This window comes from Macaca thibetana, chromosome 10 (genome assembly GCF_024542745.1).
Source record: "Macaca thibetana thibetana isolate TM-01 chromosome 10, ASM2454274v1, whole genome shotgun sequence".
Lineage (NCBI taxonomy): Eukaryota > Metazoa > Chordata > Mammalia > Primates > Cercopithecidae > Macaca > Macaca thibetana.
In genome coordinates, this window is record NC_065587.1 from 54,297,790 (window position 1) to 54,308,916 (window position 11,127).

General features: G+C 39.2%; 1 protein-coding gene across 1 annotated transcript in view; it reads right to left on the reverse strand.

Annotated features, from left to right (window-relative positions):
- Positions 1-11,127, reverse strand: part of DNTTIP1 (deoxynucleotidyltransferase terminal interacting protein 1) — a 505,046-nt gene that overhangs the window by 136,973 nt on the left and 356,946 nt on the right. The gene's annotated exons all lie outside the window — the stretch shown is intronic.

Consider the following 11,127-nt stretch of genomic DNA (forward strand, 5'->3'; position numbering starts at 1 on the left):
GTACCTCAACCTCCTGAGTAGCTGGGATTACAGGCGTGTGCAACTATGCCCAACTAACTTTTTGTATTTTTAGTAGAGGTTTTGCTATGTTGGCCAGGCTGGCCTCAAGTGATCCACCTGCCTTGGCCTCCAAAGTGCTGGGATTACAGGCATAAGCCACTGCACCCACCCAGCACCCCCCACTGCCTCCAAAAAAAAAAGCTTATAGTTTTTTATGTTATCAAAGTTAAATTGTTATCAGTTTAAAATAGTCTATTATAACTCTAAGATTTTTTTGAAAGCCTCATGGTAAACACAAAGTGAAAACCAATAGCAGACATACATAAGATTGAAAGAACAGATTCAAATCACACCACTACAGAAAACCATCAAACCACAATGGAAGACAGTAAGAGAGGAAGAACAAAGGATCTGCAAAATAACCTGAAAACAACTAACAAAATGGCAGTAGGAAGCCCTTCCTTCTCAACAATTGCTTTGAATGTAATAGATTAAATTCTCCAATCAAAAGGCATGGAGTGACTGAATAGATAAAAAACAAGTCCCAATTATATGAAAGAGACTCACTTCACCTTTAAGGACACACATAGACTGAAGGTAAAGAGGTGGAAAAAGGTATTCCTTTTCCTTTTTCCAAAAGAGAAACCAAAAGAGCTCAAGGGTAGCTATGTTTATGTTGACAAAATAAACTTTAAGTCAAAAACTGTAATACAGGACAAAGAAAATGATTGTACAATGATAAAGACGTCAATTAATCAAGAAAATTTACCAATGATAAATATCTATTCATCCAAGATTGAAGCATCTAAATATAAAGGAAACATTAAAAGATCTGAAGGGAGAGTTACACTATAATGTACAATAAAAAGGGACTTTAATATCCCAGTTTCAGCAATGAGCAGATCATGTAGACAGAAAATCAACAAGAAAACAACATAGTTGAACTAGATTTTAAACCAAATGGGCTAACAAACATATACAGAACATTCCATCCAACAGCACCTGAATATATTTTCTTCTCAAGTGCACATGGAACAATTTCCAGGATAGATAATATATTTGGCCATAAAATAAGTTTCAACAAATTTACAAAGACTGAAGTCATATCAACTATATTTTCTGACCACAATGGTATAAAACTAGAAATCAATAAGAGGAGGAATTTCTGAAAATTCACAAACACATGGAAATTGAACAACATGCTCCTGAATAACCAGTGGGTCAATGAAGAAATTAAAAGAGAAATTACAAAATATCTTGAGCCAAACAAAACTGGAAACACAGCATACTAAAACTTAGGGGATGCAGCAAAAGCAATTCTAAGAGGAAAGTTTAGATAAGCAATAAATGTCCACATTAAGAAAGAAGAAAGATCTCAAGTAAACAATCTAATGTTATACATCAAGGAAGTAGAAAAATAAGAACAAACAAGTCCAACTTTAGCAGAAGGAAAAAAATAATAAAGATCAGAGCAAAAATAGATGTAATAGATAAATAAAATAGAAAAATAATAGAAAAGATCAGTGAAACTAAGAGTCAGGTGTTTGAAAAGCTAAATAAAATTGGCAAAACTTTAGGTAGACTATGAAAAATAAAGGGAAAAGACTAAAATAAATGAAATCAGAAAGAAAAAAGATATAACAACTGATACCAGATAAACAACAATGTACTGTAAGAGACTACTATAAACAATTATATACCAAAAAATTATATAAGCAAGAAGAAATGGGTAAATTCCTAGACACATAAACCTATCAAAACTGAATCATGAAGAAACTGGAAATCTGAAAAGACCAGTAAAGAGTAAGGAGACTGAATCAATAATAAAACCTCCTATAAAAAAAAAAGAGCCCAGGATTTGAAGACTTTACTGCTGAATTCTACCAAACATTTATAAAGAATTAATATTGATCCTTCTAAAATCTTACAAAAAATGGAAGAAGAGGAAATACATCCAAACTCATTTTACAAGGTTAGCACTACCTTGATACTAAATCCAGACAAGGACACTACAAGAAAAGAAATTTATAGGCCAATACCCATAGCAAACATATATAATATGGCTTGAATATTTGTTCCAACCAATTCTCATGTTGAAATGTTATCCCCAGTGTTGGAGGTGGGGCCTGATGGGAAGTGTTTGGGTCGTGGGGGCAGATCCCTCATGGCTTGGTGCTGTCCTCATGATGGTGAGTTCTCATGAGGTCTGGTTGTTTAAAAGTGTGTGGTACCTCTCTGCCCAATCTCTCTCTCTTGCCCCAGCTCTGGCCATGTGAAGTGCCTGCTCCTGCTTTGCCTTCTGCTATGAATAAAAGCTCCCTGAGGCCTCCCCAGAATCCAAACACATTCTGGCACGATGCTTGCACAGCCTGCAGAACCGTGAGCCAAGTAAGCCTCTTTTCTTTATAAATTACCCAATCTTGAGTATTCCTTTTTGCAATGCAAGAACAGCCTAATAGAACAAATATAAGAATCTTTAACAAAGTCCTAGCCAACCTAATTCAATAACACATTAAACATATTATGTACCAAAATCAAGTGGGATTTATGTCTAGGATCCAATGATGATACAACATATACAAATCTATAAATGTGATACATCGCATTAATATAATGAAGGACAAAAACCATATGATCATCTCCTCAGATGCAGAAGAAACATTTGACAAAATTCAACATGCTGTCATGATAAGAACTTTCAATAAATTAGGTAGAGAAGGAACGTACCTCAATTCAATGAAGGCGATATATGAAAAGTCTACAACTTATATCAGGTTCAATGGTGGAAAGTTGAAAACTTTTCCTCTAATGTCAGGAATAAGGCAAGGATGCCCACTCTTTCTTGTCACTTCTATTCAACATAGTACTGAAAGTGCTAACTGGAGCAATTAGGCAGAGAAAGAAATAAAAGGCATCCAGACTGAAAAGAAAGAGGTTAATTTGTCCTTGTTTTCAGACGACATGCTCCGATATACAGAAAACCCTAAAACAACTGTTTAGAAATAATGGACAAATTTGATAAAGTTGCAGGGCATAAAATCAACATATGAAAAATCAGTAGCATTTCTATACAGTAAAAATGAACTATCAAAAGGGAAGTCTAGGAAAAATCCATTTACAATAGCTACCAAAAAAAAAGATACTTAGAAATAAATTTAAACAAGGAGATTAAAAACTTGTACACTGGACACCGAAACATTGATGAAAGAAATGGAAGAAGACACAAATAAGTGGAGATATTCTGTTTTCACAGATTGGAAGAATTAATAATGTTGTTAAAATGTGCATACTACTCAAAGTGATCTACAGATGCAATGCGATCATGTCAAAATTCCAATGACATTTTTCACAGAAATAGGAAAATAAACCTTAAAATTTATATGAAATCACAAAGACCCCAAATTGCTAGAACTATCTTGGGCAAAAGCAAGAAAGCTGAACATATCACACTACCTGGTTTTAAAGTATATTACAAAGTAATAATAATTAAAACAGTATAATGCTGGCATTTAAAGCAGAAACATAGATCAAAGGAATATGACAGAGAACCTAGAAACAAACACAATCATTTATGGTCAATTGATTTTGAAAAAGATACCAAGAAAACTCAATTGGCAAAGGACAGCCTCTTCAATAAAAGGGGTTGGCAAAACTGGATGCTCACATGCAGAGGAATGAAATTGGACCCTTATTTCACATCATATACAAAAATCAACTCTAAATGGATTAAATAATTAAATGTAAAACCTAAAACTGTAAAAGTGCTAGAATAAAACATAGAAGAAAAGCTCCATTACATTGGTCTTGGCAATGAGAACCAAAAATAGACAAGTGGGATAATATCAAACCACAAAGAAAAGAACTAACAGAGTTAAGAGACAACCTATGGAATGGGGAGAAAAGACTTAGAAACCATGCATCTGATAAGGGCTAATATCCAAAATATGTAAGGACCTCAAACAACTCAACAGAAAGCAAATAACCTTATTAAAAAATTGGCAAAGGACCAAAAGAAGACATATGGATAGCCAATAGGTAGATGAAAAAAAATGCTCAACATCACTAATCATCAGAGACATGCAGATTAAAACCATGATGAGTTATCACCTCACACCTACCTGTTAGAATGGTTGTTATCAATTAAACAAAATATCCTAGGGGCTGGCAAGGATATGAAGAAAAGGGAATTCTTGCACACTGTTGGTGTGAATGCAAATTAGTAACCCATATGGAAAATGGTATGGAAGTTCCTAAAAAAACCCTAAAAATAGAGTTACCATATTATCCAGCAATTAGACTATTGGGTATACATCTAAAGAACATAAAATCAGTATGCCAAAGAGATATCTACACTCCATGTTCATTGCAGTGTTATTCATAACAGCCAAGACATGGAAGCAACCTAAGTGTCCATCAACAGATGAAGAGATAAATAAAATGTGGTGTATATATAAACAATAAAATATTATTCAGCTTTTAAAAAGAAGGAAATCCTGTCATTTCCAACAACATGACGAACCCAGAGAGCTTTATGTTAAGTAAAATAAGTAGGCATAGAAAGATAAATATCACAATCTCACTTTAATATGAAATCTAAAGAAATTCAATTCACAGAAACAGGGTAAAATGGGGTCTACTGGGGTCTGAGGGGTAGACGTTGGGGAGTTGTTGGAGATACAATATTTCAGTTAGATAGGAGAAGTAAGCTCAAGAGATTTGCTGTACAACATGGGGACTACAGTTAATGTATTGTATTCCTGAAGATTACTAAGAGAGTGGATTTTGAGTGTTCTCACCATAAAAAATAAGTGAGGTAATGCATATATTAATTAGTTAGATTTAGCCATTCCACAACGTATCCAGGTTTCAAAACATCATATTGTACATGATAAACATATACGGTTTTTTTTTTTTTTTTGAGACGGAGTCTCGCTCTGTCGCCCAGGCTGGAGTGCAGTGGCCGGATCTCGGCTCACTGCAAGCTCCGTGTCCCAAATTTATGCCATTCTCCTGCCTCAGCCTCCCGAGTAGCTGGGACTACAGGCGCCCGCCACCTTGCCCGGCTAGTTTTTTGTGTTTTTTAGTAGAGACGGTGTTTCACCGTGTTAGCCAGGATGGTCTCGATCTCCTGACCTTGTGATCCGCCCGTCTCGGCCTCCCAAAGTGCTGGGATTGCAGGCTTGAGCCACCGCGCCCAGCCACATATATGATTTTTTGTCAATTAAAACATAAATAAATTAATTTAAAAAACTATAGTCCAAGAAGTCTTTAAATAATAGAATACTTGAATCAACATGGCAAGGGGTCACCATGTACCAGCCACAATGATCCAGAATAGCCTCAGAAATCTGAAGTTTAGTGACTTTTCACTCAGCTACTTACTTTTCTACCTTTTACCATCTGTCACTAAAAATTTTCAGGAAGTGAACTCTTCCCAAGTTAAGACACTGGACACATGGGTATAATCCTAAAGAATGTATGTTTAATGGCAGAGTTATAAGAGACTTCCCCTGGATAGAAGACTGTCCTTGAATGCTTCATGTCATAGTTATTTTAACTATATTTTTGGCTAATGGACTTTTCTTGGTGATAGATATTGCACTCAGCACCTAAACCCAACCCTTGCATTTCAGATAACTTTCTGTACTGCATGATATAGGCATCCTGGGTTTGTTAGGATGAACTAGAGATTGGGGTGGGGCACATATTGCTGATGACAGCATCAGTATGGACTCACTGTGAGCATCAGCTGTGGCCAAAGTATGGAAATGAGGCAGGAGCTGCCCAACATCATGATATTTGAGGTGGGGAGTATCCTTTTAGGATGATCCCATCTGCATTGACATCTTGAAGGAGCATGTCTGGAGCATAGGAAGAGAACAAATAATGTAAAAGCAGTGGAAACCATAATGCCATGCATTTGGTCACCAACAGGCCAGACCTCATCTGTGATTCTCTGATGACTAGGACTTAACATTTTGGAGACCCAGATCTTGGCAGAATATGCATTTGATTCCTCCTATATCTCCATGAAGTTCAAGGTCTTCCAGGAGTCCTCACCACCCTACTGTAAATAATATGGAGGTGTGCAGATGCTTCCATATAAGACAGAGCACACCGTCATAACCAAATGGGCACCTTTTCCAGCTGCAATATTCTAGGTGTAGCCTCTGAGTTCCCTGGGGCAGGGTAGGCTGTCCAGTGAGCTCTCTGGAACATAGGTCAGGACACCAGTGATTGGAGCAACTGCTTCTAGTAAAATTCATGGTTCATGGCACTTGCACCAGTGACAGGGAATAGAGCAGTTAGACACCTATAGTGTGTTTACATGGCAAAGTGCACTGGATTTGGACATGGAAGGTTACTCTCCATGTGGCCCCTGGCAGGTAACTTTGCCTCTCATTGTTTCTCTGTTTGTTTACTTGTTTATTTTGAGATGGAGTCTCACACTGTCACTCAGGCTAGAGTGCAATGGTGCAATCTTGGCTTACTGCAACCTCTGAATTCCAGGTTCAAGCGATTCTCCTGCCTCAGCCTCCTGAGTAGCTGGGACTACAGGTGTGTGCCACTACGCCTGGCTAATTTTTATATTTTCAGTAGAGATGAGGTTTCACCACATTGGCTAGGTCTCGAACTCCTGATCTCAGGTGATCCACCTGCCTCGGCCTCCCAAAATGCTGGAATTACAGGCATGAGCCACCGTGCCTGGCTAATTTTGCCTCTCTTAATGCAGACATACCTTGGAGATCAAGTTCGGATCCAACTGCCACAATAAAGAGAATCACACATATTTTTGGTTTCCTGCTGCATATAAAAGTTATGTTTACACTATACCATAATCTATTAAGTGTGCAATAGCATTATATGTTAAAAACAATGTATATAATTAAAAGTATTTTACTGCTAAAAATGCTAGTGATCATCTGACCTTCAGTGAGTCATAATTGTTTTGCTGGTAGAGAGTCTTGCCTCAATGTTGACGGCTACTGACTAACCAGGGTGGTGGTTACTAAAGTGACTATGGAAATTTCTTAAAATAAGACAACAATAAAGTTTGCTGCATCAGTTGACTATTTCTTTCATGAAAGACTTCTGTGTAGCATGTGATGTTGTTTGAATTTCTATCCATGGAAGAATTTCTTTCAAAATTGGAGTCAATCTTCTCAAATCCCGCTACTGCTTTATCATAAGTTTATGTAATATTTTAAATCCATTGTTGTCATTTCAACAGTATAATGATACAACTTTCATGGATGAGGAGTTGCTATTTTTTTTTTAAGAGACAGGGTGTTGCCCTACCACCCAGGCTAGAGTGCAGTGGTAAGGATCATAGCTCACTGTAGCCTCAAACTCCTGGGTTCAAGTGATCCTCCTGCCCCAGCCTCCCAAGTAGCAAAAATGTTTTCAGCATCCTTACCAGGAGAAGTTTCTAATTCAAGAAGCCACTTTCATTGCTCATCCATTAGAAGCAACTCCTTGTCTGGGTGCCATGGCTCATGCCTATAATCTCAGCACATCGGGAGGCCCAGGTAGGAGGATCACTTGAGGCCAGGAACTTGAGACCAGCCTGGGGAACTTAGGGAGACCTTGTCTTTACAAAAAAAAAAAAAAAAAAAAAAAAAGAAAAAAAGAAAAAAAAGCCAAGGGCAGTAGTACATGCCTGTAGTTCTAGCTGCCAGGGAAGCTGAGGTGGGAGCGTAGCTCGAGCTGAAGAGTTCAAGACTGCAGTGAGCTCTGATCATGCCACTGTACTCCAGCCTGAGCAACTGAGTGAGATCCTATCTCTTAAAAAAAAAAAGTAACCCTTCATCCATTCAAGTTTTATCATGAGATTACAGCCATTCAATCACATTTTCAGGCTCAACTTCTAACTCTAGTTCTCTTGCTATTTCTATCACATCTGCAGTGACCTCCTCCATGAAGTCTTGAAACTCTCAAAATCAGCCATGAGAGTTGGAATCAGTTTCTTCCAAACTCCTGTTAGTGTTGATATTTTCACCTCTTGCTGTCGATCATGAATGTTCTTAATGGCATCTATCATGGTGAATCATTTTCAGAAAGTTTTCAATTTATTTTGCCCAGATCCATCAGAAGAATCACTATCTATGTCATCTATAGCCTTATAAAATGTGTTTCTTAAACAATAAGGCTTGAAAGTCAAAATCGCTTCTTGATCTATGGGCTGCAGAATGTATATTGTGTTAGCAGGCATGAAAACAATATTAGTCTCCTTGTACATCTCCATTGGAGCTCTTGGGTGACCAGGCATGTTGTCAATGAGCAGTAGTATTTTGAAACAAATCTTTTTTTTGTAATTGAGCAGTAGGTGTCTAGGTGTCAAAAGTAGACTCAAAATATTCAGTGAACCGTGTTGTAAATAGATGTGCTATCATCAAGATGGTGTCTCCTTTATAGAGCACAGACAGAGTAGATTTAGCAGAATTCTGAAGGGACCTGGGATTTTCAGATTGGTAAATGATCATCATTACCTTTAACTCAAAGTCACCAGCTGCATCAGCCCCTAACAAGAGAGTCAGCCTATCCTTTCAAGCTTCGAAGCCAGGCATTGACTTTTGCTCTCTAGTTATGCAAGTCTTAGATGACATCTTCCTACAGAAGGCTGCTTTTTCCACACTGAACATCTGTTATTTAGTGTAGACATCTTCATCACTTTGCAAGATCTTCTGGGTAACTTGCTGCAACTTCTACATTAGCACTTGCTGCTTCACTTTGCACTTTTATATTATGTAGATGGCTTCTTTAAACCTCATGAAATAATCTCTGCTAACTTCCAACTTTTCTTCTGCAGCTTTCTCACCTCTTTCGCCTTCTGATATTGGAGAGAGAGAGCTAGGGCCTTTCTTTGGTTAGGTTTCTGGCTTAGGGGAATGTGGTGGCTAGTTTGATCTTCTGCCCAGACCACTAAAATTTTCTCCATATCAGCAATAAGGTTGTTTTGCTTTCTTATCATCCATGTGTTCACTGGAAATTATTGTTTTTAATTTCCTTCAACAACTTTTCCTTTGCATTCATATCTTGGCTAACTGGCACAAGAGGCCTAGCTTCTGGCATATCTTGGCTGCTGACATGCCTTCCTCACTAACTGTAATCATTTCCAGCTTTTCATTTAAAGTGAGAGACATAGAACCCTTCCTATCACTTGAACACTTAGAGGCCATTGTGGAGTTATTAATTGGCCTAATTTTAATATTATTTTGTCTCAGGAGATAGAGAGGCCTAAGGAGAGGGAGAGAGATGGAGAAATGCCCAGTTGTTGGAGCAGTCAGAATACAAACATTTATCCATTAAATTCATTGTTTTTTAGGGGCGCAGTTCATAGTGCCCCAAAACAATTACAATAGTAATAACCAAGATTATGGATGACAGATCATCACAACAGATATGATAATAAAACAAGTTTGAAATTTTTTTTTTTTGAGATGGAGTTTCGCTCTTGTTGCCCAGGCTGCAGTGCAATGGCGAGATCTCAGCTCACTACAACCTTCACCTCCCAGGTTCAAGCAATTCTCTTGCCTCAGCCTCCCAAGTAACTGGGATTACAGGCATGCGCCACCACACTCAGCTAATTTTGTATTTTTATTAAAGACGGAATTTCACCATGTTGATCAGGCTGGTCTCGAACTCCTGATCTCAGGTGATTCACCTGCCTTGGCCTCCCAAAGTGCTGGGATTGCAGGCGTGAGTCACTGCACCCAGCAAGTTTGAAATATTTTGAGAATTACCAAAATGTGACACAGAGACATGAAGTAAGCACATGCTGTTGGAAAAACGGTGCCAGACGACTTGTTCGATGCAGAATTGCCACAAACCTTCAATTTGTATGAAACACTATAGCTGTGAAGTGCAATAGAGCAAGGCTCAATAAAAGCAGACATGCCTGTAGTGTCTAGGAGGCGTGTTTGGAGATGGCTTGAGAGGATGCTTGGTAAGGGAGGCTATCCAAGGAAATACCAAATAAGGTCTCTTGGAGATCATGCTCTTACAGCCCACCGACTACATTTGATGTCTGTTGGTGGTTGATGATGATCTCTTTCCTAAGACATCCTTGTCCAAGGGAAGCTCTTGAGAAAGGTGAAAACAAACCTGAGATACCCAAAGCCTGGTGATGCCTCAGAGGTGGCTCACAGCCTCTGGTCTGATGCGGGAAGTTTTCTTCTCTGACGTCTATTTCATTGAATGGCCCAGCAAGAAGCACTAGACTGGAGCATAACACTGCACACCTGCCTCTGGGCATGGCTTGTCCTCCTGAAACCTCTTCACGTTTGGCTTCATGTCCCAGTTAGCTACATGTGACCCAACCCTGGATCTAACCCCAGGATCATTTCAGAGGAGTTGCAATTACACAGAGTAGGAGATTCTGTACCACACTGATTAATTTCCACTAACTCACAGCAGGATGACAGGGAAGACCCATAGCCACTCTGTGCCAATTACTCCTTAGCAACAGCAGCATGAACCACCTGTTCCACATCCCTTAGTGTTCCTCTTGATCTAAAGAAAAGAGAATGAACTGGCCCCTAAGGAAGAGGGCTTGGGAAAGATAGGGACTCTTCAGTTAATGGAAGGTACTGGAGTGTCAGATCCTGAGGCCTAAAATGGGTCCCATCAGAGGAGTAGCCATATTGGTGGGTGCTGGATAGGAGGAGCTTTGGGGTTGGTGCAGGCACTCACTCTCACTAGGATGCCTCTGGTCTCAGGTAATGGAGAGAAGTGAGGAAAAAGTCAGCCTAGAAGAAACACCCTCTTCTGGCCACATCATATCCTCTCACTCTCTTGTGGCCTTGGGCTTGCTGGGCTTCTGGGACTCATTATCCTAATGATAAATAGACAGTAATGTGAACCTTACAGAGAGATTGGGGAGTATGGGATGGGGGTGCACCAAGGCTAAGGAGACCAAAGCAGTGCTTGGGGGTCTCCCACTCTTTACCTCGGGTTCTAACTGCCACCCATCTCATGCTTAAGGGTCCTTCTGACTCCAGAGTGAGAAATGTTCTTAGCATTAGGAGATGCTGCACATGAGCAGTTCGTCCCCCTGGGAGTACTGGTTCAGTGAGCAAAAACAGCAAGGGGCTGGGCCTCCTGAGGGCTGGCAGGGATATATGGGCC